This window comes from Podarcis gaigeae (genome assembly GCF_964106915.1).
Source record: "Podarcis gaigeae genome assembly, chromosome: 5".
In the NCBI taxonomy this organism is placed as follows: Eukaryota; Metazoa; Chordata; class Lepidosauria; order Squamata; family Lacertidae; genus Podarcis; species Podarcis gaigeae.
Genome location: NC_139681.1, coordinates 16,096,863 through 16,121,875, shown reverse-complemented (window position 1 = coordinate 16,121,875; position 25,013 = coordinate 16,096,863). Strand labels below are relative to the sequence as shown.

The 25,013-nt window shown below is 42.9% G+C and overlaps 1 protein-coding gene and 3 long non-coding RNA genes across 40 annotated transcripts in view; 3 read left to right on the top strand and 1 right to left on the bottom strand.

The window, feature by feature from the left end:
• The window catches only part of CAMK2G (calcium/calmodulin dependent protein kinase II gamma), a 164,933-nt gene extending 161,629 nt beyond the window's left edge, over nt 1–3,304 (top strand). For 27 of the 37 annotated variants that reach the window (XM_083738377.1, XM_083738369.1, XM_083738379.1 and 24 more), the window contains one exon: nt 742–3,304. The gene's annotated coding sequence lies outside the window, so the exon portion shown is untranslated. The remainder of the gene's footprint in view (nt 1–741) is intronic. The other 10 variants (XM_083738366.1, XM_083738390.1, XM_083738365.1 and 7 more) reach the window with 1 other exon arrangement.
• A 3,770-nt stretch (nt 3,305–7,074) lies between these two features.
• On the top strand, nt 7,075–9,486 carry LOC310844427. The gene is made up of 2 exons (XR_014564116.1): nt 7,075–8,338; nt 8,874–9,486. It is a non-coding gene; the product is annotated as an uncharacterized lncRNA (long non-coding RNA).
• Nucleotides 9,487–11,336: 1,850 nt separating this feature from the next.
• LOC310844433 lies at nt 11,337–20,233 on the top strand. The gene is made up of 3 exons (XR_014564122.1): nt 11,337–11,855; nt 16,385–16,624; nt 18,511–20,233. It is a non-coding gene; the product is annotated as an uncharacterized lncRNA (long non-coding RNA).
• LOC310844454 lies at nt 19,087–23,908 on the bottom strand. The gene is made up of 3 exons (XR_014564143.1): nt 23,751–23,908; nt 23,313–23,352; nt 19,087–19,188 (listed from the first exon to the last, which is right to left on the bottom strand). It is a non-coding gene; the product is annotated as an uncharacterized lncRNA (long non-coding RNA).
• Nucleotides 23,909–25,013: the final 1,105 nt, after the last annotated feature.

Genomic DNA, 25,013 nt, shown 5'->3' with positions numbered 1-25,013 from the left:
ACGGTCACTTCCAGGCTTGACTACTGTAATTTGCTCTATGCGGGGCTGCCCTTGAAGCTGTCCCAGAAACTCCAGCAGGTGCAGAATGCTGCAGCGAGGCTCCTCACGGGGTCTCTGCCATGGGAGCATATTCACCCAGTGCTTTTCCAGCTGCACTGGCTCCCAGTAGAGTACAGGGTCAGGTTTAAGGTGCTGGTTTTGACCTTTAAAGGCCTTCATGACCTAGGACCCTCATACCTATGGGACCGCCTCTCCCGGTATGCCCCACGGAGAGCCTCAAGGTTCATAAATAGCAACATCCTAGTGGTCCCGGGCCCTAAGGAAGTTAGATTAGCTTCAACCAGAGCCAGGGCCTTTTCAACTCTGGCTCCGGCCTGGTGGAACGCTCTGCCTCATGAGACCAGGGCCCTGCAGGATCTGATTTCTTTCCGCAGGGCCTGTAAGACAGAGTTGTTCTGCCTGGCCTTTGGCTTGAAGCCAATTTGATTCCCTCCCCCTCTTTCTTTTTTCTTTTTCTTTCTCCTCCTGCGATGAGGCTACATTTTAATATTTTAATGTTGAATTTTAATTTTGTTTTTAAGTTGTATTCATTCAACTTGTTTTTATTATTGCTTGTTAGCTGCCCTGAGCCCGGCCTTGGCTGGGGAGGGCGGGGTATAAATAAAAATTATTATTATTATTATTATTACATTTTCTTCTGTCTTCCCACCCTTCAAATGCATCTCCTCTTTCTGACTGCAGCAGCTTTCGGAGATACTCGGCGGGAGGGCAATATCTTCTCAGCAAGCAGCTCTGGAGTGCCTGAATTACAGCGACGGTCATGTTCGTTTTGACGTTTAAAAAAAAATATATGAATTACAAACCGGCAGCAGCCAAATGCACGAAACCCTGCATGAATCTGATGCTCCGGGCGCTGCCGCCTTTCTGTTGTTTTTCCATGGATCCATCGTGTCTGTTTCTGCTGTACGAAGGTGTCTTTTAAATCTCAAGAGAGAAACCCATATTGTTTGTATAGAAAAGAGATCATCATCCATGACGGAGTGTCCAGCGCCTCCTCTCCAGGGCTGATGATGGGGCAGCAGCTGTGGAGCATCTTTCGGAACCGGAGCAAAGAAAGGGGAAGAGAAAGCAGCTCAGGCAGCAAAATGCTGGAACCTGTGCTCTGTGAAGGCAGAGTGGGAACTAACATGTCCGGGCTATGCTGCAGCTTTAATCGGCGAGATGTGGCTGGCGGCAAGCTCTCGGGGGCCAGCGTGGAGAAAAGGGGGCAATGTGGAAGGAGGACATTTCTCAGCCCTTTGCCATACAGCAGACTGACTTGAGCCCAAGGGTCAGCGGTGGAGATGTGCAGCAGCCAGCCGTTTGCTCGGCCACTGGGTCCCACTGATGGACTGCGTTAAAATGAACAAGAATGTTTTAAGGAACAATTGTGAGCTGGATTAAATAGCGTAGGAGCTTGCTCTTCAGAGGTGCACTGATTTTTATTTTATTTTTTCAGAAACAGCCACTCCTTGGAGGCATGAAGTCAGCTTATAAGGGCAAAGTTTAAGAGCAAATGATATTAGGGGGAAGAGGGTACATGAATGGCTTGTTTTGATTTTGTTTTGTTTAGAATAGACGGGATCCAGATTGCTGCGGAATATGTGCTGCTTAGGAAACAGTTGAAAAGCTTTGTGTTAACATCCTGCCCTGAAGTTTTGCACACACACATGCGTTAGCTTCCTGTATGGTGTGTAACTTAGTTTGTGTTTTATACTGAAATAGATTCTATATATATATAAATATATATATGCACCCCTGTAACTATGGGGCTTGCTGGTTTCCCAGTTTTATTTGTTTTCTGATAAATGAGCAAAGGGAGCCAGCAACTTCAGGCAAGTGCTTTTTCCACTAGCCCAGTCCCTCTGACACAGCTTTGTTTCCTGTTGTTCCATTGGGTGTATTTTATTTTCTTTAATCTCTCTCCCTCCCATCATCTGTGGTGGTGTGTTTACTCAGTTAAACGTTGAATCAGAACTTTGGTTTTACTTTATGCAGAAGGTTCTCCAGTTTCTGCTGTAGTTACAACTAGGAACCCAACACACCCATATAGGGGATTGCCAGTTTGCATTGGCCACAATTGTCTCCCTTGCCACCAAGAAGGGCAAGCATTGCTCTTTATTCCCTACATAGAAAATGTTGACAGTTGTACACCTTGGCCATTGTTTTACCCATTTTTTATGTAGTAGAAGCAGGATAGAATCCTTCCTGGTAAACTTTGACGTTCAGATTGACTCCCTGTCTTCTAGACACGGAGAACACCAAATCTCTTTCGCATGTACGGTCACTTAAATTTGAGAATATGGGATTCCATTATATTACACTCCAGCCCTTTGCTGCCTAAAAAGGACTAAGCAGAATAGCAGGAAGACAACCTTTTGATGGAGTTTTAGGACAACAGAAAGTTGCGACGATCCCATGGAACAGAAGGAATGTGTTTTCTACTTTGCAGTGAACATCGTAGCTTCTGTTACTGCTAACAAGGCTGATAGCTCAGTCCCATGGCATTTATCACGGCATTTATCACAGCTTATCTTCAGCACAGCAAAGGGAATTTACCCTTTGCGAGGTTTGTCTGCGCAAATCCTTCAACCCTTTTCAGCCTCTTCTAGAGCCAGGTGAAGGAGAAAAGGAATGCTGTCTCAAGTAGCGGGATAGAAGTGAGACTTTTAATGTAAAACATGCTTAGATAGCACTAAGCTTAGTGAGTGAGGCGACAAAGAAAATCCTTGATAATTTTATTCAGGTTTTTAACAATAAAGCCACGAAGTGGGGAACAGGAAATTAGTTATGCAGCTTTTTAAAAATGACAAATTCTGCATGCTTTTAGGTCTGATCTTTCCTTGTCTCTTCATCTGAAGATTATTAATGATAAACCCTCTCTGTATCTGCATCTTTCAAAAATATTTTTTTTTGGAACAGTTTTGAGTTAAAGTTTTTTGTCTTTGTTTTTGCACAGTCTTCGAGACATGTTCTAATTTAATGAGAACCTTAGCTTGGTATGGCCATTATCCAACACAGCTATAAACCTTTAGCATTCTTAATGTTCTCTTATGGGGTTAATGTAAGCATCTATATATAATATTATATCAAGTTTTAAACAGGAAATGGAAGATGTTTGATGCAAAAATTTTGCATGATAGAGAATTAATTGAAATCAAGTTAGGCTTTTTTCTGAATGTTGGTAGAACCTTCATAGCTTTGTTATAATGAAACCTTGAACCGGAAATATTTAATAAAATAACATTTAAATGGTGCAAAGTCATATAGTACTCTTGTATTCTCCTAAATCTTTGGGGAAAATAGGCCTTGGGCTGTTTAGACACACCTCTTTCTCAAATCTGCTAATAAGAGGCAAATACATTTGATTGCATTTTTCATTTTTGGTGAATCAGCTCGTTTTGGATATGTGTATAAATATGATCGCTGACCTATAGAAAAGGAAAAAGAATGCAAAGAAATTAGTGCATAAAAAAATATTGGTGGGACGCAATAGAATTTTGTTGAATTACTGCTGACTTGCTACACATTAAAAATCATGTTGTGTTACACACTCCTTTTTGTTTTATGCCACCCAAGTTATTGCAAACCTCTTGCCTTTTTATGAGGACAAAATAGGTATGAACTCTAGTGTGGTGCGATGAAACTAAATCATGTTGCATTACATTAGACCCAGTCTTGTTTGATGATACATCAGGTGCCTTGTCATTCTTTTTTTTTTACTTTTTCTGTGTTCAGTTTTGGTGATGATTGATTCTGGAGTTTTTGAGTAGAAAATGGGGAGAGCTGGCTCTAGGTTTTGGTGGGCAATTGGTAGGCTTCTCTTCTCTTTATTTTAAGGCAAAAAGAGAGTGCAGAGAGCTCTGAAAGGACTTCTCCAAACGGAATGAATGGACGTTAAAATGATAAATGCAATTCAGTGAAAACAGGTGTAAATCGATGCATGCCGGGGCAGAGAATTTTCATTTCACTTATACGCTCATGAGGTCTGAAGTGGTGGTGAGTAACCGGAAAGGCACCTTGATGTTGACCATGGGTGCAGCAGCTGTGAACAAGGCAAATTCCATGGTAGGAATCAATAGGAAAGGAATTGAAAATAAAACTTCCAGTATAATAATGCCATTATTATTATTATTACAGGCAGCTCTGTATCAGGAAGTTTTTAAAGTTTGATCTTTTATTATGTTTCAATATATGTTGCAAGCCGCCCAGAGTGTCTGGGAAAACCCAGCCAGATGGGCGGGATATAAATAATAAAATTATAATAATTATAATAATACAAATCTATGGTGTGACCGCATTTGGAATACTGTGTACAGTTCTTACTACCCCAACTCAAGAAGGGCATTGTAGAGTTGGGAAAAGGTTCAAAAAAGAACAGCCAAAATTACTAAGAGGATGGAGCAACTCTTCTGGATAATAAAGTTTATAATAACAATATTTTCACCCAATACCAAGGTAATCATATATAAGCTGAGCCTGCACCTTTATTGTGGTAGTTCCGAGTGTCCCTCAGTTAAGAGGAGACATGGAACTTTTGTGATCTCAACATTATTTGGTGTAAACTATATGCATTTCTTCCTGAAAAAAATACTGAGAACTACAACCTAGGTCTTTAGGACGACATTTCCAAGATTTGTATATGGCAACATGTTTAACTTGCCAGAAAAAATGAAAAATGAAGGTTGCCGGAAAAAGCAGTTGAATTGAAATGAAGTTCATAATTGTTCTATATCTTTAGTCATAAGGTACTTTCAGATAGGTGATAACACCTTCCACTAGATTGCGCTAACCATCTTGAGTGCAGCAGTTGTCACCAGAAATACTGCATTTAATGCCAATGAAGACTGTTATCAACTCTTTTTTTAAAAAGAGGTAGAGAGGAAGAAGCTGTCATGGGCCTAGATTTCCTATGAGGATTTTCTGCATTGAGGGTAACCCTTCCAGTTTATGTGTATTGAACTGTAATCCATTGCATAGTGCATATATAAAATGGAACCCTGGGCTTGCTAATGAAGTATTAGTAGTAAATGCTAATAATTTTGTACTTATTAAGCAACATTGCACTGAATGAAGCCTGTTCTTCGGGGTGGGGGGAGCATTTATTCACGATGATTTTCCAGGAAGCCAAGTATGCGACCACTGCCCAGACTGCTGAAATCCTCAGGCCTTTTGCTTCTGTTCTGGGAGTAATACATTTCATGAGATTATCTCCATTAATCCAGAAGTATTCAGAGTAGATTAATTTGTAGAATTAGTTCAGAACTAATAAGATGGAATACTAACAGAAAAAAAATATGAATGAATGAAGCCTCTGAGTGTTCTATGTCAGGATTGTATAACCTTGAATCAACAAAGGAGAGCAGGGAGGATGTTGTGGCTGCAGAAAATAATAGATGTTGTCTTTGACATCTAAGGAGCTTATTTAGTTCATTTTAGCCAAATAAAGTGCAGAGGGGGTCAAGGAATAGCATTCAAATCCAAAAGTGAGTGACTTTCGTTTGTCTAGGTTACTTTACACAAAGCAAGTAACAGCATAACAGTTTTTACCCCCAAATAAAAACTTTTTAGCCAAAGGGTTCTCAAATCTAGATAATTTTAGAATGAAAATAGCTTTGGAATGGTAACGGAAAAGATTTGACTGCAGAAATGTTTGAGAGCAATGGCTGTTAGCTGCAATAGTGAATCTTCTATCTCCACTGTGCCTCGGAATACAAGTTGTTGGGAACAGCCGGTGCAGAGAGTGCCGCTTACAGGCTTTCTGCGGGCAGCTGGGATTGGCCGTTGAGAGAGCACAGCGCTCAACTAGATGGGCCTTTGGCCTGATCCAGCAAGCTATTATGAAATGGACTTAAAAGCTTCTTCCCCTCCATTAAATTGATGTGCAGTGCTGTGCATTAGGAAGGGTGATGAATACATGAATTTTTCATGCATGGCAGATAAAAAGAAAATGTATTTCTTGGTCTGGTTTATGTATGATGATACTGAGTCACAGAACTTGTGGTTTCCAAACAACCTTTTAGGAACCTAGACGCAGAGGATGTTAGAAAATGGGCCACACACCTCTTTTTATGCTGGTTCTCTATTCATTTTTAGTTGCATTGTCATATTGTATAAATGACTCTTTTCTTGTTTTAGTTGCTGACAAACTGAAGCTTTTGCGATGTACGCAGAAGGCTTTCCTTTCCTGAGCAACGGAATATGAGGCATATTGGAACAAAGACTGCACACTCAGAGTGGGCTTTGTGCCATCAGTTTTGCCCCCTATGCCTCCAAAGCTCTTGCAGCACGATACATAGGGGTTTCTCATTTCATTCCGACAGCCGCCTTGTGTGGAAGGCTAGGTCAAGAGCACACTAGTTAGCTTCATGCCTGAGTGGCAATTTGAATCTGAAATTCCCTGGGACAAGTCCAACACACTATTTACTACACTGAATTGGATCTCAAGTCATGCTCATTTGCTGGGGGGAGGGGGAGATGACACATTGCCATGAGTTTAGATGTGTATGTATCTAAAGCATTGGAAGAGGAGACCCAATTCTGCAGGTCACAGTCTGTTGTGTTTGTACCACTTCAGTCTTTCATTATGTACTTTTTGGTTGATGGATTTATTGGGGGTTTTTTTAGAATCCCTGTGGTCTATTGATATTAATTAAATTTAGAAAGCAAGGAGGATGTACTCAGGATCCTAAGAGTTTAAGACATAACTCATCTTTATTAATGTACTCCTGAATATTTCTACTTGCTAAAGAAGGCAAGGGACGCAGGTGGCTCTGTGGGTCTAAACCACAGAGCCTAGGGCTTGCCGATCAGAAGATCGGCGGTTTGAATCCCCGCGACGGGGTGAGCTCCCGTTGCTCGGCCCCTGCTCCTGCCAACCTAGCAGTTCAAAAGCACGTCAAAGTGCAAGTAGATAAATAGGTACTGCTCCGGCGGGAAGGTAAACGGTGTTTCCGTGCGCTGCTCTGGTCCGCCAGCTTAGTCACGCTGGCCACATGATCAGGAAGCTGTATGCCGGCTCCCTCGGCCAATAAGGCGAGATGAGCGCCGCATCCCCAGAGTCGGTCACGACTGGACCTAATGGTCAGGGGTCCCTTTACCTTTACCCTAAAGAAGGCAAGTACCTTGCTCATTCATATCAAAACCCATCTCTTAAGCATCCCTGCAACAAGCGGGGAACTAGATGGTTCTCCAGAAACCAGCCAGTGGTCTACAGACATGGGCAACTTTCTTCTGTCAAGGGCTATATGCTGATGGTGGGTGGAGGCAGAACCAAAGTGAGTCGAGCACCCCATTCCCCCCCTTTCTCTTTCCCACTCATTTCCCCCTTTGTTGGCATATCTGTATAACTTTGTTTTAATCTTCCTAGCACCAAATATGACCAGATGCATATTGTGTAACATTTCCAGTGCTAATGCATGCTGAAATTTTCATCCCATTTGCCCACATTATCCTCTTGTTATTTTAAGACCACATTACATATGAGACAATAAGAGGTTTTCCTCACACCCATTGCTATCAAAACCTTATAAGTAATCAATAGCATATCTTTTATTTTCATTCAGTTTGTTCGAATAGTTATCACGCAGTTCTGATAAATGGTTACCACAGTTAAAAAAAAGCCTTCTAAACTTCATAAAACGCATAGCATCAATTAATTTATATAGGAACAAATATTAAGCTTGGTGTCAAGAACTTATGCTACCATATAACACTAGCTTATCCAAAATCGAACAGCTCAAAAATTGAGTTTCTCATGCACTTCCTTATCTTTTTTCTGCTTCTCCCATTTCCTGTTTCAAAATATACTTTGATTGCAATCCTATAACATTTTCCCGGGAGTACAATTTCTGCTACTTTGCATTGGTATACCTTTGCTATTTGAGACACACATCAATGCAGGAAATTCATTGCGTTTAAGTAACCCCAGTGGGCCAGTGCATTTAGAAGTGAAACGTGCTGTGTGATACAGGCAGTGATGGATAGATGGGATGGATAAGACCCCCAAACTTTCTCCATCCTTGACAAATACAGTATCAGAATCCTGCTTACAAGCCAGTTAGGGTTGTGAACTTTTGCCCATTTAAACATGTTCCCATCCCACTGCACCTTTCATTTTTTTTAAAGGCAGCCTTGACCTGTACTGAAAACTGGAGTTCTGATTACAGAGTTGCCATGGAAACCTCGCCTTTCTCACCTAAGCTATTCATTGGCTGCCTGACCTGGCACAAACCTTTTCTTGTTCGGTGTTCTCCTTATGTGACATGGCAGGGCTATCAATGATCTGCACCACCGAGAGGTAACAATATGTTTTTAGGTTAACACTATCGGGTTTTCACTCGGAGGTACCCATAAATGCTCAGCCACTGAATCCCCTCACGCTACAAGGTTGCTGAAGGATTACTATAGAATACAATCTTCCTTACCCAAAAGCATTTCATATATCCCACTCCAGAACAGGAGTGTCATTCCATGTTTCAGTATAGCAGGGGAAAGCAAGATTTCAAGGTTCAGTGTGATTTGGCCTAGGCTTGAATAAATCCAAGATTTATTCCATATACTATATGGATTTACATTTGCAGTGAAATTGGAAAAGGTCAGTGTAATTTAGGAGCATTTCTTATGGCACCTCCTCACTTCATAGCAGCAAGAGATTGAGGTGGTCATGAGATATGGACTGAAAAATTGAAGGGAGTAACAGCCTTCCTGCACTCTTTAAATTTCTTATTTGCCCCCCCAATCCTTTCTCTGTATGATTCTCCCCCCCCCCCCACTGCTTTATGAATACTTATTTTAAATAGTTTTAATAACACCCTTCATCAAACTGGTTCTAGGTTCAGTAGCGAGCTGTGGCTCACGTATTTCTGATGTGTACAGAATCACAGAATTGTAAGTTGGAAGGGACCCAAAGGATCAACCCCATCAAATACAGGAATCCTACGCACAGCGTTCTCTCGGTGGGCTTGAACCACCAACCTTCTGGCTCACAGCCAGCCACACTGACCTGTTTGTGCCACCTGAGATGCCTCACATCCAGTTAGAACCTGAAATACTCCTAGTGTCTCATACAGTCGAATGAACTTGGAGTCTGATTAGCAAGGCGGCTGCTGTCTTACTACAATAAATCATTTTAACACCCAATGTGTTGCTGCCTGCTGAATGAAATAGTTGCTGTCATCTATCCCTTGAAGTTTTCCTGGTGTCTTCAGTCTGCTTCTTCTGTTCCTCTGAGCTAAAAGCTGGAAACGGTGTTTTTTATTGAACTCTGTAATTCACATCTGTGGCGGTGTCACTACCCAATGTATAATCATGACCTCAACAAGTTGTCACATTTTCTTTTCCACTGTTCTTGCGGCCAAGTTTTTATACCAAGGCACACCTCTGAAAGCCACAACCTTCTGCTCTAAATAAAACCTGGCATTGGCCAATTGCAGAAATGCAGCTCAATTCAGACAAATATAGTCATCCCTGGCAAGCAGACTGGTTTTATGATAATTAACTAAACTATAGACAAGATCACTTCAATCTACCTAAAACCAAATCAAGCAGAAAGTTACGTTAATTTACACGTGCCCAGAGGTCAACCAAAACAGGTTTACAACCCTCTCCAAAAGTGCTCGGGTTTGGGCTTTGGCCTAGGCTGGAAGAGAAAATTTGTCATCCTGCCCCTGTACACTTAAGTATGCTGCCTGCCCCTGCCTCTAAACAGTCATGCATTAGCAAGTAAGCATGGTTTGCAAAGAAAACGCTCCTGTATATGGGCTTCCATGCTATTGGAACACTATTGGGAATAGGCTTTTCCTTTGCAAGGCTAGGAAGCTTGCCAGGCGCAGGAATAAGAGCATGAGTGCGATGCTCCCTTCATGAGTTAATCTTGTGCTAGTTTTTTCTACTTACAAGGGTCATCTAGTCGAACCCCCTGCAATGCAGGAATCTTAGCTAGATCATGCATAACAGATGGCCATCCAATCGCTGCTCAAAAACGTCCAAGAAAGGATGGTAGAATGGAGAGCATCATTTCACTGGAAGTGAGGGGGGTGCATTTTTTTAAAAAAAATCTAGAATAAGAAAACACACACACATAGCCAGAACGTTTATAGACCAGCTCCACCCCTGCTGTGCTAATTTTCTACTTGCAAAGAGAGATTTCATTCTTTGAGGCAGAAAACATTCCCACAAAAATGCAATCAGCAACCCACCCTACATCCTGTTGTACCACCTCCAGCCTCCTTATTAAACATTACCTGACATACTCGGAAGGTAAAATTAAAAACCCCTCGATTTCCCAAGAACGGTTTATATGCTTCTTCATCAAACGCAGGCATACCAAGCTAAACGTCCAGTCACAAAACATAATAGCCAATTTGAATTCCTCACAGTGGGAAACATATTTTTAAGACGCCTCGCCGAAGGAAATTACAAAAACTAGTCTCGGACCCTACTGTCATGTGGGGCTTATTAACACATATTAACAAACGTGGTTCACATATTCACAACCTAAGTGCAAAGGCTGCAACATTCCCATCTCAAGATGGGCTTGTTCTTGGCAGCAGCTCAGCATTGCATGAGGGGGCATCCCAAGCGCCATCTCTGTGCCTCTGCCCCAGCTTGTTACCCCAGATCTGCAACAGTATTTAGGGGGACATAAAAGGATGAAAGGTGGCGCTGTGGGTTAAACCACAGAGCCTAGGACTTGCCGATCAGAAGGTCGGCGGTTCGAATCCCCGCGACGGGGTGAGCTCCCGTTGCTCGGTCCCTGCTCCTGCCAACCTAGCAGTTCGAAAGCACGTCAAAGTGCAAGTAGATAAATAGGTACCACTCCAGCGGGAAGGTAAACGGTGTTTCCGTGTGCTGCTCTGGTTTGCCAGAAGCGGCTTAGTCATGCTGGCCACATGACCCAGAAGCTGTACGCTGGCTCCCTTGGCCAATAAAGCGAGATGAGCGCCGCAACCCCAGAGTCGGCCACGACTGGACCTAATGGTCAGGGGCCCCTTTACCTTTAAAAGGATGAAAACACACGCATAGATATATTTCAACTCTCCCAACAGTTTGACTCCATCCCCCAAAAGGCGTGCTCCTCCATAGTCTCCCCAGATCATAGCATAGCAGTGCTAAAAGTTGGAGGGTCGTATCTGAAGTCCAAACCCCTTGGCAATAGCAAGGAATCTTTTACTCAGCCTGGGGCTCGAACCCACAAAACCCTCCGATGTCAGAGTCAAGCGCTCTACCGACTGAGCTATCCCAGATGCCAACTAAATATATGTGTATTTTTTTAACTAAATATATATGTATTTTTTTTATTTAAAAAATAGTACCTTGATAGTAATACCCCAAAAAAAGAAAGAAAAAAAGCTTTTTTTTGGGGGGGGGGAGTCGATGCCTTTTCACAACTCCCTTTTCTATAAAAAAAAAATTATTATTCCTGACGAGGCTCTGTGGAGGGTGAGGAGACGCTATCTCCCTCCGCCGGCTTCCCACTTGAGCCGCCAGGCCGCCGGCCGGGGATTTCTCTCCCCTTCGCGGCAGCTTCCGAGCGGAGGCGGGACCGGGAAGGCGGACGAGCGGGCGGGGGTCTCCGCCGTCTCCTCCTCCTCCTCCGCGGCCTGGCCTGCCTTGTTCCCTCCCACCCGCCCGAGTGGAAGATGGCGGCGGAGCGCAGCGGCAGCCGCGGTCTCGACGCGCGGCCTGAGGGACCCGAGCAGCGGCCAGAAGCGGCCCGGCCCGTGGGCCGAACCTAGCGAGGCCGGCGAGCGGGCAGTTCCGGCGGCTCCAGCTGCTGCTGCTGCTGCCCGGTGTCGTCGTCTTCTCCGCCGCAGGTGAGGGGAGCGGCGGCGGCGGGGCCGGCGCAAATAATACCAGCCGGGATTTGTGTTAAGCTCTGAGAGGGAGCCGAGCGAGCGTGGGTTGCCGAGGAGGCCGCGAGAAGCGAAGGAGTCCGCGGCCGGCGCAGCACCACCGGCTCGGTGTGAGGGTATGGTTTCGCCGGGCACCCGGGTTGGTGGTTCTCACGTTCTTCCCCTGCGCCCGTGTTTCTGCCCCCGTGTCCCCTCTCGGGTCGGCGTGGCGTATCGGCTTCCAATGTCGGAGGCGGGGGGAGAGAGCCCCGTTCAAATCCCCTGCTCAGCCCCGAAGCTGACGGGGTGACCTTGTGGGGAGCCTCGGTTGCTCAGCCTAAGCTACCTCGCAGACTTGTTTTATTATTATTAATAATTATTATTTATTATTTATTGCTAAAGATATATCCGTAGCCAGACTCGTTGGGCTCCTGCCCAAGTCTATGGACAGCACTGGGGAATTGGAACAGATCAATAGGTTATCTTTTTAGGCGTCTTGGTCTCAAGCTGCTCAGGGCTTTGTATCTTGAGCAAAGAGACACCGTCTGTATATACTGTACATAGAGGGTTTAATTGATTCTCAGTTACAAACGAATCTTATAGGAAGAGAGGGGGAAATAAATAATACTGTACCCACAATAACCCACAACAGGTTGGAGTACAGAAACCTCACCCTCTCCAAAAGGGGAGGGGGGAATATAACAGAAGCAAATCCCAGTTGAGGTTCATTGGATGTACAGCAGTCAGATAAAAGTATCTTTTCACAGGCTTGTTGTGAGGAGGAATACCCATATTTGGGTAATATGGCTCCTGGAGCGAGGACAAAATTGCCCACCCTCCAAATATCTTAAACATTCAGTAGGTACCGGTATCAGTTTTGGTTTGTTCGGGGCTTTTTTTTTCAGCCGGAAGTCACCGGAACTCAGTTTCAGCACCTTTCATGTGGGTGCCATTGCCATTATTGGAGAACAAGGTGAATTCCGGCACCTCTTTTTCTGGAGAAAAAAAAAGCACTGGGTTTATTGCAGTGGTACCTCTAGTTATGAACTTAATTTGTTCCGGAGGTCCGTTCTTAACCTGAAACTGAACTAGAGGCATGCTTTTGCTAATGGGGCCTCTTACTGCCGCTGCGCCGTCGCCGCACGATTTTTGTTCTCATCCTGGGGCAGAGTTCTCAACTCGAGGTAACTCTTCCAGGTTAGCGAAGTTTGTAACCTGAGGCATTTGTAACTCGATGTACCACTGATTATTATTATTATTATTATGCGCCCCCTTGGCTCAGCTACTGTGCAAGATAACCTCCCGCACTGCCCTAAATCAGGATGCCCTCCCTGCACTATACCCCGTGCTGTTTTTCCAGCAGCGCTGGAGGATGGCCAGTTATTGGACATGCACATATAGGGAGAGGCACTCCCTCAAATATTTTAGGTGTGTTGAGCACCAGGTAAGAGAACTAAGAGAAAACAACCATCAGGTGTGTAGGGAATCTGACTGGGTTTCAGTGGGTGCGTGAGGTTAGTGAGAAAAAGAAACATGTATGAGGTTAGAGATCGTAGAGAGAGTGCAAAAGAGGAGATATTGCTCACTGGTGGGACACATGCTTAGAAAGGATGTCTTGCAATAGGCCTTGTAAAGACTTTAAAGGGTTGCTGCCAGTTTGAGTGTGCTGTACAGGCCTGGCCTAGACTAACCAGTGGCCTGACTCTTTATTAAAGATTGTTTGATATTTTCATAAATGTTTTAGATTAGACATTTTACTTTCTTACAATGCAATCCTAACCACATCTACTCTGAAGTCCTATTGAATTCTAATGGGGTTAGTGGAGTTGCAATGCAGCTGTACTTACTTAATATAAGAATTTTTACTTCACATTTAAAATAATTCCCAAGGGGGATTACAACACAGAAATCGAAAGCAGAATAAAAACATTAAACACACCCCTAAAAGCATCAACATCTGTAAAGTAGTAGCACAATCTGAGATAAAACTTGATTAAATTAAAGGTTTGGAGGGGGGATCTTTGGCTGGTGCAAAAATTACATTGAAGTAAGCATGGGGGCAGCCTCCCTGGGGACAAGCATCCAGCTTGTTGGCACAAGAAGACCCTAACCCTGGTAGCTACCCATCTCATCAGATGAGGTGGGAACCTGGAATACCACCTCCATTGAAGATGGACAACCACATGTGGAGATAGGTGATCCTTCAGGTACCCTGGTCCCAAGCTGTAAAGGGGGGGTTTAAAGATCAACACAGCACTTTGAACTGAGCCCACAAATGGCCCAAAAGCCAGTGCAGCTGATGGAGTTCAATTATGATAATAATTTCCAGACCTATACAGCTACAACTGTTGTGTGTGTGTGTAGCGGCTTATTGGACTGGATTCAGCTGTTGTAACCACAAGTGAACTGTTTACTCTGTCCTGCTTTGCTCGCTGTCGGTCTCCCTATCTTTTTCTTCTTGCCTGAGAACACCAGCTTTACACTGCTGGCACGAAAGAGCCTGCCCCTGCTGCTCTGACTGACAGCTGTGTTGGTCTTGGCTTGCAGGGGAGAGCAGGAAGAGCCCCAGTTGCAGTTGTTCTGTGTAAGAGGAGGGTTGGTTGTGGGAGTTGTAGCAAACCAGGTAAGGAACATACAGCATGTTCTGTATGCTGTCCCCACCCCCAAGCACTTTGAGGACACAATGGTAGCAGAGAATAAGTGCTTTTTCACCTACATCACTGCCACAGAGTAAGCATAATAATGGCTTGCTATGATTTCATGAGACTTTGAGTGAGTTTTCCATCTCTTCTGGTCCAGCCATTTGTGGAGATAAGCACATGTTCTTTAGTTTTTTCATAGGAAAGATGAAAGAGTGCTTTCCATCTTCCGTTCTCCTTGAGGTTTTTTTTTTTTTTTTTTTTTTTAATTACCCTGATGCCCCATTAGTACAATCTTGGGAGTTGTGGTTCCAGAGGAATGTGTTGGGTGCCATTAGGCTTGGGATAAGGTAATGGTACTTGATTATTATTTGAACTTCTAGCTTGCCCCAGGACTTGGGATAGGGAGCATAACTAGAATAACCAGCAAAACCAGAATAGATTCTAAAAGAAAATGTTACCAAGTTGTGAACTAACGAGCTAAAGTTTGTTCTCTTCTCCACCCTCCTGGAGGACTGGGATAATTTGTCTCTGGGGATTCATTTTTCAAAAAAAAAAGTATGTGTATATCCAATATTTGTCTCATCTCTCCCTTGCTGCTTTTGAGTTTTGCTGGTATATTTTTACCAGCCTATGTTTTCAGCAACTAATGAGCTCTGATTTGCTGCTGTTTCCTTTCATCAGGTGCTTTTTATTGCTTTTCTATGTTGCTTTTAGTTCTACATTTTAAATATAGTCTCTCATTGTAGGAAATAACCTCAAAATTGTAGCTTAGATGGAAGTGCTATTGATTTGAATTTATATTTATTTAAAATTGCTTGGTTACTACATTGCCTAAACATGTGTCATAACAGGGGAGACTTGAAGGAATTCAGAGCAAATGCTTGGATAGTGATATTACACATTTCAACTACAACTTTCTTTCCATTTGAATATTTGTGTGGATGTGCCCTCCCCATCCCCTTTTGTTAGATATGGTTCATGGCAACTGTAAATTTTTCACAGAAAGATATATAGGAATTAAAACAAAGAATGTAAGTCAATCAGTTGCCTATTTCCCCACTGTCAACCTTTCTTATTTAATTATACTGTCTTTTGTCTGCAGTAACAGGAGCGAGTTCTGTTTGTCTCCTAGCCTTGCATTAGTTGAGGCCATGCTGAGTGGTACAGTATAGCTTCTAGAAGCCACATGCTATAACTGCAAGCATCTCTGCAAGATACAGTGGTGAAAGGCTTTAAAGGTCACATTTTTTAAAAAAGGTTTTGTGTCAAGTCTGCTCCAGAATAAAAATGAAAGGGTGAAATTCTGAATCTGTCCATCAGTGGAACAGACAAAAAAAAAGGTTCCTCCCTCCTTCAGCTCCCACTGTGCCCCTCAGATACACGCCAGATACTTGGTGGACCCTTCAGAGCAGATGCGGGTGGGGATTCAGGGAAACAAGTGGAAATTGAAATGCTATTCAGAAGTACTTGAAAATGTTCGTGTGAATGTCATTCTGGTTTTAGATAGAGAGTACTGCTCTTCAGTTCTTCATAATTCTGTTTTGTTGGTGAACATCTAGGGACATCATGTAGATGACACCCACTTACATTTTTTCACTCTTGTTAAATTCTGGATGTATAGTTGGTCTTGGAATGAATGCTAGAAGATGATACGAAATCAGTGAGGGATGAAATTGAAGCCTAATTGGGACAAAACAGGTTATGTTGGTAGGACAGTGTAGCTCTGGAGGTTTGTAGTTTGTAGTTTTTTTGCTTGCCTGGGCAAGGTTATACTTTCCTTGAAGGATAAGTTGCATAGAAGGGTTTCCTGTGCCACACTTTTCTCCTGAATTGTCCATGGTATCCTGAGCTGACCTCTCTCTCTAACAGAGACCTGACCCCAGTCATACCTTCTTTGGTAACACCACATATTGACTCCTTTTAATGTCAGTTGCACACGGAGATGCCATTGAATAATGTTTGGAGGCTGCACCTAGTGCAGAATGCTACCTTTCAGCAAGTTCAGACCTGCCTCAAGGAACATCAAGACTTCCTCGTGACCCAACTGCAATGGCTGTCTATAATATATGCTTCCATTAAAGGCTAGCCCAAGACATTTTGGCATCTGAGGTGAGCCACAAAAATTTGCGCCCCCTCCCCAAGTCAGGGAAGATGATATGAGTGAAGTTCTACATCAGGAACCAGATGCGAATAAAGATCTAAAGAGGGAACAACAGTGAAAGGAGAATAGCAGCACCTCCTATTTGCCAAGAGGCCTCTGTAAAGGCCAGATCTGCTGCCCCTGTGGGTCCTGCCACCCGAGGTAGTTGGCTCACTTTGTCTCATGGATGGGCCCGGCCCTGCTTCCAGGCCCAATGCAATGTACTCATGATTACAGCATCTTTAAATCTCTTAAAGATCTAGAGCCTACCACCCATTTGAGAGCCCCTCATTCCCTTAAGCCTGTAGGGAAGGCATTTTTCTTTTGCCGTGGGAAGTCTGCAGAACCGCAGATTAGTGTCTTCTTTGTGGCTGTGCCCATGCACTGAAACGTGTTTCGATCAGACGTGTGTCTGGTCACTTCACTCAGAAGGTACATGGAGGGTCTTTTGGGGACTGCAGCTGGAGGTGGATTGGAATTTGGGGAAATGGCATGGGAGAAAGATTAAATCCATCTCCCCCCAGCACCTCTGTACTGATCTAATCCAGAGCCCCTGTGACTGCTTTTAGTTAAAATTGCAGTACGATGCCCAAGTTGTCCTTTAGCTACTGCTCAAAGCAGCAGTTCTCAAAGGCTTTCCTTATCCCTTGCCTTTCCTGCAAGAGCATAAGAAGAATCCTGCTGAATTAGACCAAAGCATACTTCAGCATTTAGTGGGAATCCCCAGTGCAGAATACAAGCATTCTCGCACTCTCCTCGTCCCGATCGCCAGCAATTGGTATTCAGAGGCGTGTTGCCACTAGTACTGCAGGTGAAGGCAAGGAAAGCTGGAATTGGTCTCAAGGTGTGGGGCGCCTTGAAGCAGCAACTCCCCAAACTTTTCCTTTAACCCCTTGTCCCAGTGGATCTTCTCTAACCCTGATGCCAGGCAGACTGGAAAATAGCTCAGCAGCAGTGAAAAGAGGGAGGGGTGCTTTGTTGGGGATCCTGCTCAGCTAAGTGAGTGTGTGCATGTGGGTGTATATGTTTGTGTGTGCTGTGTATGGGTGTATGCATGTATTTGCATATATGTGGGGGGTGTCTGGGGTGCCCCCCATGGAAGGTTGGCTGCTCAGGATTGTTGCCTCTCCTTCTTTAATCAGTGTAATAAAGGTAAAGGTACCTCTGCCCGTACGGGCCAGTCGTGTCCAACTCTGGGGTTGTGCGCCCATCTCACTTAAGAGGCCGGGGGCCAGTGCTGTCCGGAGACACTTCCGGGTCACGTGGCCAGCGTGACGAAGCTGCTCTGGTGAGCCAGCACCAGCGCAGCACACAGAAACGCCATTTACCTTCCCGCTATAAAGCGGTACCTATTTATCTACTTGCACTTAGGGGTGCTTTCGAACTGCTAGGTGGGCAGGAGCTGGGACCAAAAGACGGGAGCTCACCCCGCCGCGGGGATTCGAACCGCCGACCATACGATCGGCAAGTCCTAGGCGCTGAGGTTTTCCCCCTAGCGCCACCCTAATCGATGTAATAGGTTATATTAAATTGATTCCAAGCCCTTTTAAATCACTGATTTAATTGATTAAACATTAATAGACTTTATTACTAATTAACATATTTCACTGTTAGCACAGCCTCCTAGTGGTGCCGAAATTAAAAATAATTGATGGCACATTTTCAAAGCTAAGCAGGGTCCAGTACTGTTTCAAATTGGGTGTGGAACCATGTGTTGAGATTCCTGTATTGTCATGTGGTGGACCTGCCCCAAGGTGAAAGACTTCTGGGAAAAGATTTATAATGAATTGAAAAAAAAAAAAGATGACATATACATTTATAAAGAAACCAGAGGCCTTTCTTCTTGGAATAACAGGTTTGGAATTGCCCAAGAAGGATGTTAAATTATTTTTGTATGCCACAACTGTCACTCGAATCTTACTAGCCAAAAAGTGGAAAATGCAAGAACTACCAACTGTGGAAGAATGGCAGATGAAGATGATGGACTTAATGAAGCTAGCTGACCTTCCTGCTTCAAAACTATTGCTTTAGTAATATATAATCAGATAGAACCAAGGTTTAATTGGGTCATACAAATCCTTTTTGATTTGTGCTTTTTTTCTTTAAAGAATCATGGTCAGAAAATGTTCTTTGCCATTTTTGTCAAATTCCAATGTAAACATCTAAATCTCAAAAAATGGAATAGCATCGCTTAGCACCTTCACTGTGATGATGATGATTTATATAGCCTGTTCTTTACGCTAAAGTCACAACGATTTCAACTGAAACATTAAAAACAGTTAAAACAAATTACAATCACAAAAGTAGGCTGGGTCTGAGAAATATACATCTCATTAATACACATGGTACGTTAATGCCTTCTGGAACAGCTTTTTAAAATGTGTTTCTAATTGTGCCATACAGAATTGCTCTCTTCTGATGACATTTGGGTTGCTGTTCTTAGTTACTGCAAAAGTGGAGACTAATTTATTGTCTATGGGCACATCTCATTCTTCCCATACAGTCCTAGATTTCACTTTATAACAAATGCTGACTGTAAAATAATAGGAAAAGCCATATTATATTCTGATAGACAGTCAGTAGCTATATACTAGTTTACGTGTTTGTAGACTGTGCAGGATTGGTGCACACATGTCAGGAAGTAGCTACAGCAAACCTCAGGGTCACATAATCCCACAAAAGCTGGGAGGAGGTAATTGGAAGCTTTTGCTTTTAGTTAGCCACAGTTTCCTGTGTGATCCAAACTGTGAACTATGGGTAACACAAACTATGGTTAGTTTAAAGCCAGCCAGCCTCAGAAGCCATGGTTTGAAATTGGCTCGTTTTAAATTAAAACTTCATTTCCTCAGCTGTGAGAAAGGACCCTGGGGGAGCTCACAAGCTCAAGGCTCATTGTGGCTCATTCCTTCTCATTCAGGAATGTGAGACCGTTTAGTGTAGCATGTTAACTCTTGTCTTAATTGTCTCATATTGGGACACGGCATGAAAATATCCTCATTAGCAGGGCTGTTCAGAAAGTGCTCTTTGTTTGACCTGATGATCTCTATGCCTTTTAGTTGAACACCTTATTCTTGCATTGTTTATGGCTTGTGGTATAAAGGTACCAGTAGTTCTTCAATTCCATAGCAGCATGTTATCAAATAATTAGACTTCTCTCTTGATTATATTGAAAGAAATTATTGTTAGGGCTCCAATGCTTAATTGATTATTAAAAAAAATAAATGAAGGGTTTTTAATCAGCTGAATGGTGCTCCTGATAAATCATTTTAAAAGCCTATTATTTTGAGTACAAGTACTTGTAAAAACTGCAGATGGGAAGTACCATCTTAAGAAGAATTTCCTCTTGCCTCTTCTATAAACTACTTTGCATTTCTCGTAAGATGGAAATAGCAAATAAAAGTTTGCATTGGGGCGTTAAAAAATTAAAGACATCTTTATGGTGGATTGATGACATTAAAGGGGGCATGTTCTCTGTCTTGGTTAGTCCTAAAACCATTTTTGTTGCCTTGCTACATTGTTCCTGTTCAATATTTCTGCACAGATCACCTTGTGTATGTTAAATGTTAATCTACTGCAAACATTGTGACATCTTTGTGTTGAATTTGGCTCCATTCCCAAATTTCAGTGCAGCTGTTCTTTCTTCAATAGGAAAAACATCTGAATTGCAGGTGAAAATATCAGCAGAACCTAAATGTGGTCCACCTACGTACTTATTTGTGTTGCTTAATGCTGTAGTACCTGGAAAATAAAACTAGGATTGTGTGTACCCACTCAGTAATTGTGTGAATTCAAAGAGAGTGCTTTGCTCCCACATAGCTGTGCATAATATAGGTATAATGTGTTCATAGGCTTAATTATAATGTGTGCTCTTACAGTTTCCCTTATAGTATTTCTGGTACATCTACCCTTACATGCACTAGGTTTGAAAGGGTATAGTAAACTGGCCAGGGCAATTGAATGCTGTGGGTGACAGGAAGCAGACTGTTCTGCCTTCCCCTCATGATTCCTGGTGCCACAATTGCCACTTCTATGCATTCAAGTGGTCTTTTGAGGTTGAAGGGAATATTCTTTGATTTCCTTTTTTCCCTTAAGGTTATGTATGTTTAAGATAGGGAAAAAAAGTGTAGAGCAGATTAGGAAATATTTTTGTTAGGTTTCTGAGTGTGGTGAGGCTAAGGAACGAATGCCAAGGACCAGCTGAAGAACTAGTATTAGCCATAGTTTTCACGCAGCTGAAAAAATATTGTCTCATAAAATATTGCTAGTTACCCATTGAACCTGCTTTGTGGATTGAAAGCTATTTCTGGAGCAATACGTTAGTCATCCTTAAACTTATAAAAACACTTTCCATAAATATGTTTGACTTCATAATCTCAGTATAAAAGAATAACCTTTAAAAAACAGCAACAACTTTTTATTGAACAACTCCAGACTCCGCTAGTAATTTTCATTGATCTGAAACCCTGGTACTTTTGAAGCTAATGTCCAGCAATTCCAGAATGTGTACATAAATTGAAATTGCCAGGTTGATTTAGCCCTCCATTGATAGAATAATTGACTGTATCAGTCCTGTCTTTAAACTAAATGCACCCTAAGGAAGCCATACAAATAAAATAGCTGACAGAAGTTATCATGCAATTACATGTTAAAAATGAATAAATTATGCTTTCATTGAGAACTTCCCATTTCCAATAAAATATAGTTGCACAAAAATAATCAGTCAATAATCTCACTGTGTACATACACCAGCAGGTATGGTGAGTGTGATGTAACTGATCATGCTGTTTTTAAAACATAAAACAAATAGTGTATGCTTTTAAAAAACAGTGGGGTCAATTATATCATGAACCTACCCAGACCCTGAGATCATCTTTTGAGGCCCTTCTTCGTGTGCCTCCTCCGCGAGAGGTCAGGAGGGTGGCAACACGAGAACGGGGCCTTCTCTGCAGTGGCTCCCTGTCTGTGGAATGCTCTCCCCAGGGAAGTTTGCTTGGTGCCTTCACTATACACCTTTAGGCGCCAGGCAAAAACGTTCCTTTTCAACCAGGCCTTTGCCTGACTTGATCTACACCCTATACCCTTTTTTAAAATGCTGGCTCTTTTGGGGGTTTTTTTATTGGGTTGTTGGTTTTGTTTTGATTTTATGTTTTTGATATTTTATGTGAACTTTTGAAGCTAATGTCCAGCAATTCCAGAATGTGTACATAAATTGAAATTGCCAGGTTTCTTTAGCCCTCCACTGATAGAATAATTGAGACCTTCGGGTATAGGGCGGTATTGTAAATGAATGAATGAATGACCTTTGTGGTCCCTTACAACTTAACAATTATATACTGTATGTGCAATTATCATATGTTGTGAATTACTGGTAATCACAGATCTCATAGACCTTGCAACCATACCATATGCAGTTTGATCATCAGATTTCACAACTGCATGTGTCGGGCAGACAAAATAGTGACATGAAACACATTGATACCAGACCCTTTTTCTGGTGCTGCGGTTCGGACTGCCTTTCTTGAAATTGTCTTAGAGATGCAAATATTTCTGTTAACAGAGGAAAGGGGTCAGTTGAAGGTCTTTGTCAGATAGTTGCCATTAAGGGCTCATCCGCACTGTGGATTTGAAGCCGCTTGTGTGTTGTGTGTGTGTGTGGTGTCCACACAACATCTTCCTCATCCAGTTGGCAGCCCATACCTGCCCTCCTCCAAATTTCCCTGATTTGGTAAGAATCTGAAGAAAATCCGTATAAAATTGCATCTTGCCCAATTGCGGATGCCCTGAAGCACATTGTGTGGTCTGGATTTCTTTTTCCACATGTGTGGTGACATTCTGCTAGCTGCTGTCTGTTGCTACACCCACTACTTCCATTTTCTTTCCATCAGCCCAAAGGGAAGGATGCAGCCTTCCCCCTTCCACTGGTTGTTGCTGAAGGCACATTTGTGGTATTTTTATATTTAAAACAGCTGATTTGTGCAAAAGGGTTCTTGCACAAAACAGCCGTATTAAAATTAAAAATAAAATTTGCCCTAGAAGATACAGGAGGGAAAGGAAGCTGCAGCCTCATGCCAAATCCTTGCCTGGCTTGGAGTCTCACTCAAACAATTATTATTTTTTCTGTTCTTTTATGCAAATCTAGTGTATCAGAACATCAGAACGGGACGCGGGTGGCGCTGTGGGTAAAACCTCAGCGCCTAGGACTTGCCGATTGCATGGTCGGCGGTTCGAATCCCCACGGCGGGGTGCGCTCCCGTTGCTCGGTCCCAGCGCCTGCCAACCTAGCAGTTTGAAAGCACCCCCGGGTGCAAGTAGATTACCAGCGGGAAGGTAAACGGCGTTCCGTCTGCTGCGCTGGTGCAGGCTCACCAGAGCAGTGATGTCACGCTGGCCACGTGATCCGGAAGTGTCTGCGGACAGCGCTGGCTCCCGGCCTCTAGAGTGAGATGAGCGCACAACCCTAGAGTCTGTCAAGACTGGCCCGTATGGGCAGGGTTACCTTTACCTTTACTAGTGTATCAGAAAACCTGTATTTCGGAAATAAATAAGAAAAGTGTTCTGGCACAGGTAAGCAGATACCTCCATGTAAGCCCACAAGGGACCTCGGGCTCCCTGGCTTGGTGCAACACACACATTTTAAAATAATTATTTTTTTCTGACCTTTTGTGCAAATTTGATCGATCTCTCTCTCTCTCTCTCTCTCTCTCTGTCTGTGTGTGTGTGTGTGTGTGTGTGTGTGTGTGTGCGTGCTTGAAAAGGTAAACAGATACTGGATTATTTGTGGACACCTGGTTTTGGAACACATATATTTATTATCAGTGCTTTTTTCTAATAAAATGTTTAGGGCACTCTCATTTTAACTCAAGAAAATCACCATTTTATAGTTCAAATTGGGAAAAAGAAATACAGTAAATGGACAAAAGTACAGAGATTCACAAAATGTTTAGGGGTATGTGTACCCCTGCGTCCTCCCAGAGAAAAGGCGCTGTTTATTATTATCATTGTTATTATCCTACTTTTTAATACAAATCTGCTACTTTGGAAAATAAAATAAAACAAAACCTCCAAAATGTTTTAAAGTTGCTCACACAGCTAAACAGATACCTGCACACATACACTTAACAGTCCTCAGATTTCCAGAACATCTGATGGGAGAGGACAGCAGACAGAACAAATGTATCCCATCAAATCCCACACACTAGTATGGATATAGGAAATATAAAGATAGATTATGGAGGCATAATATTGAAAGTGCTCATGTGTGGATATAGGTGCAAAAGTGCACACAGAACTGTGACAGTGACCCTTGTAGACTTGAATGGCCTAATGTAGACACAGCCTGTGTCTGGCAACCTGCTAAGGTGAACATGCAGGTAACTTGTAAACATACAGATGCAGTTGAAGTCACAGTGACCCAACAGCCAGTTAGTAAGTATTGTGCAAAATGGTCACTCTTATGGGCGTGGGAGTGTTTCCAACCTAACTGGAAAAAAATACGTAAATAATTCAGGTTTATAAAGGGGTTTGGTAAGCTTGTGGGTTTCTGTTGACCTCAGTACCATTTCTAAGGATGTTAAGGAGAATGTGTAATTTGTCTAAAGAAAATAGACAAATTATTGTGCCGCAAGCATTTCTAATCTCCCTTCTGATATGCACACCCTTGCCATTTCACCTTCTGTGCTCCCTATTTCACAGAAATTGGGGGCAGGGTGGGGCAGGCTGCAGGCTAAGTATCTGTAAACATGAAGAATGACGAAACCATTTCAACATGGTATTATGGGGTCACTTTAACCTTCAGTGACCTGTGAGTCTGCAGCCTGCCAGCCACTATGTGATGCCTTTCTCTCTCTGGAGCTATATTTGGGTGGGAGGGAAATTATTTCTATATTCATCAGTTATAGAACCTGCCTGATTTTTTCACAGCAGCCAGTTGGTCAATGATCAACAGGTGTGAAACAAATGTGTTGATTGTTGACCAACTGGCTGCTGTGAAAAATCAGGCAGGTTCTGTAACAGATGATTCTAGATGTCTCTCCAAAGGTTTAATTGGGTTGGGCTGCTGTTTTTGCCTCCCAGGTTGATTTGGATTGGCTCTGGGTTACTCTGTCTCCTGAACCCTTGCATGTCTGGATCTTAGAACTTTCTTGCCTGGATCTTGGAACTTTCTTGCTTTGCTTGCAAACTGTTCACCTAAATCTTGGATTCATTGTATGCTAGTAGCCTAAACTGGCATGCCGCTGAATTTGTTGATCATTTATAGTCAACAGATTGCCTATAGTTTGACCATGGTAGGTGGAAATTTAACTTTTTTATTTCATTAAGGTCCCAGTAAGGGGAGATTGCCCCCTGGCTCTTACAACA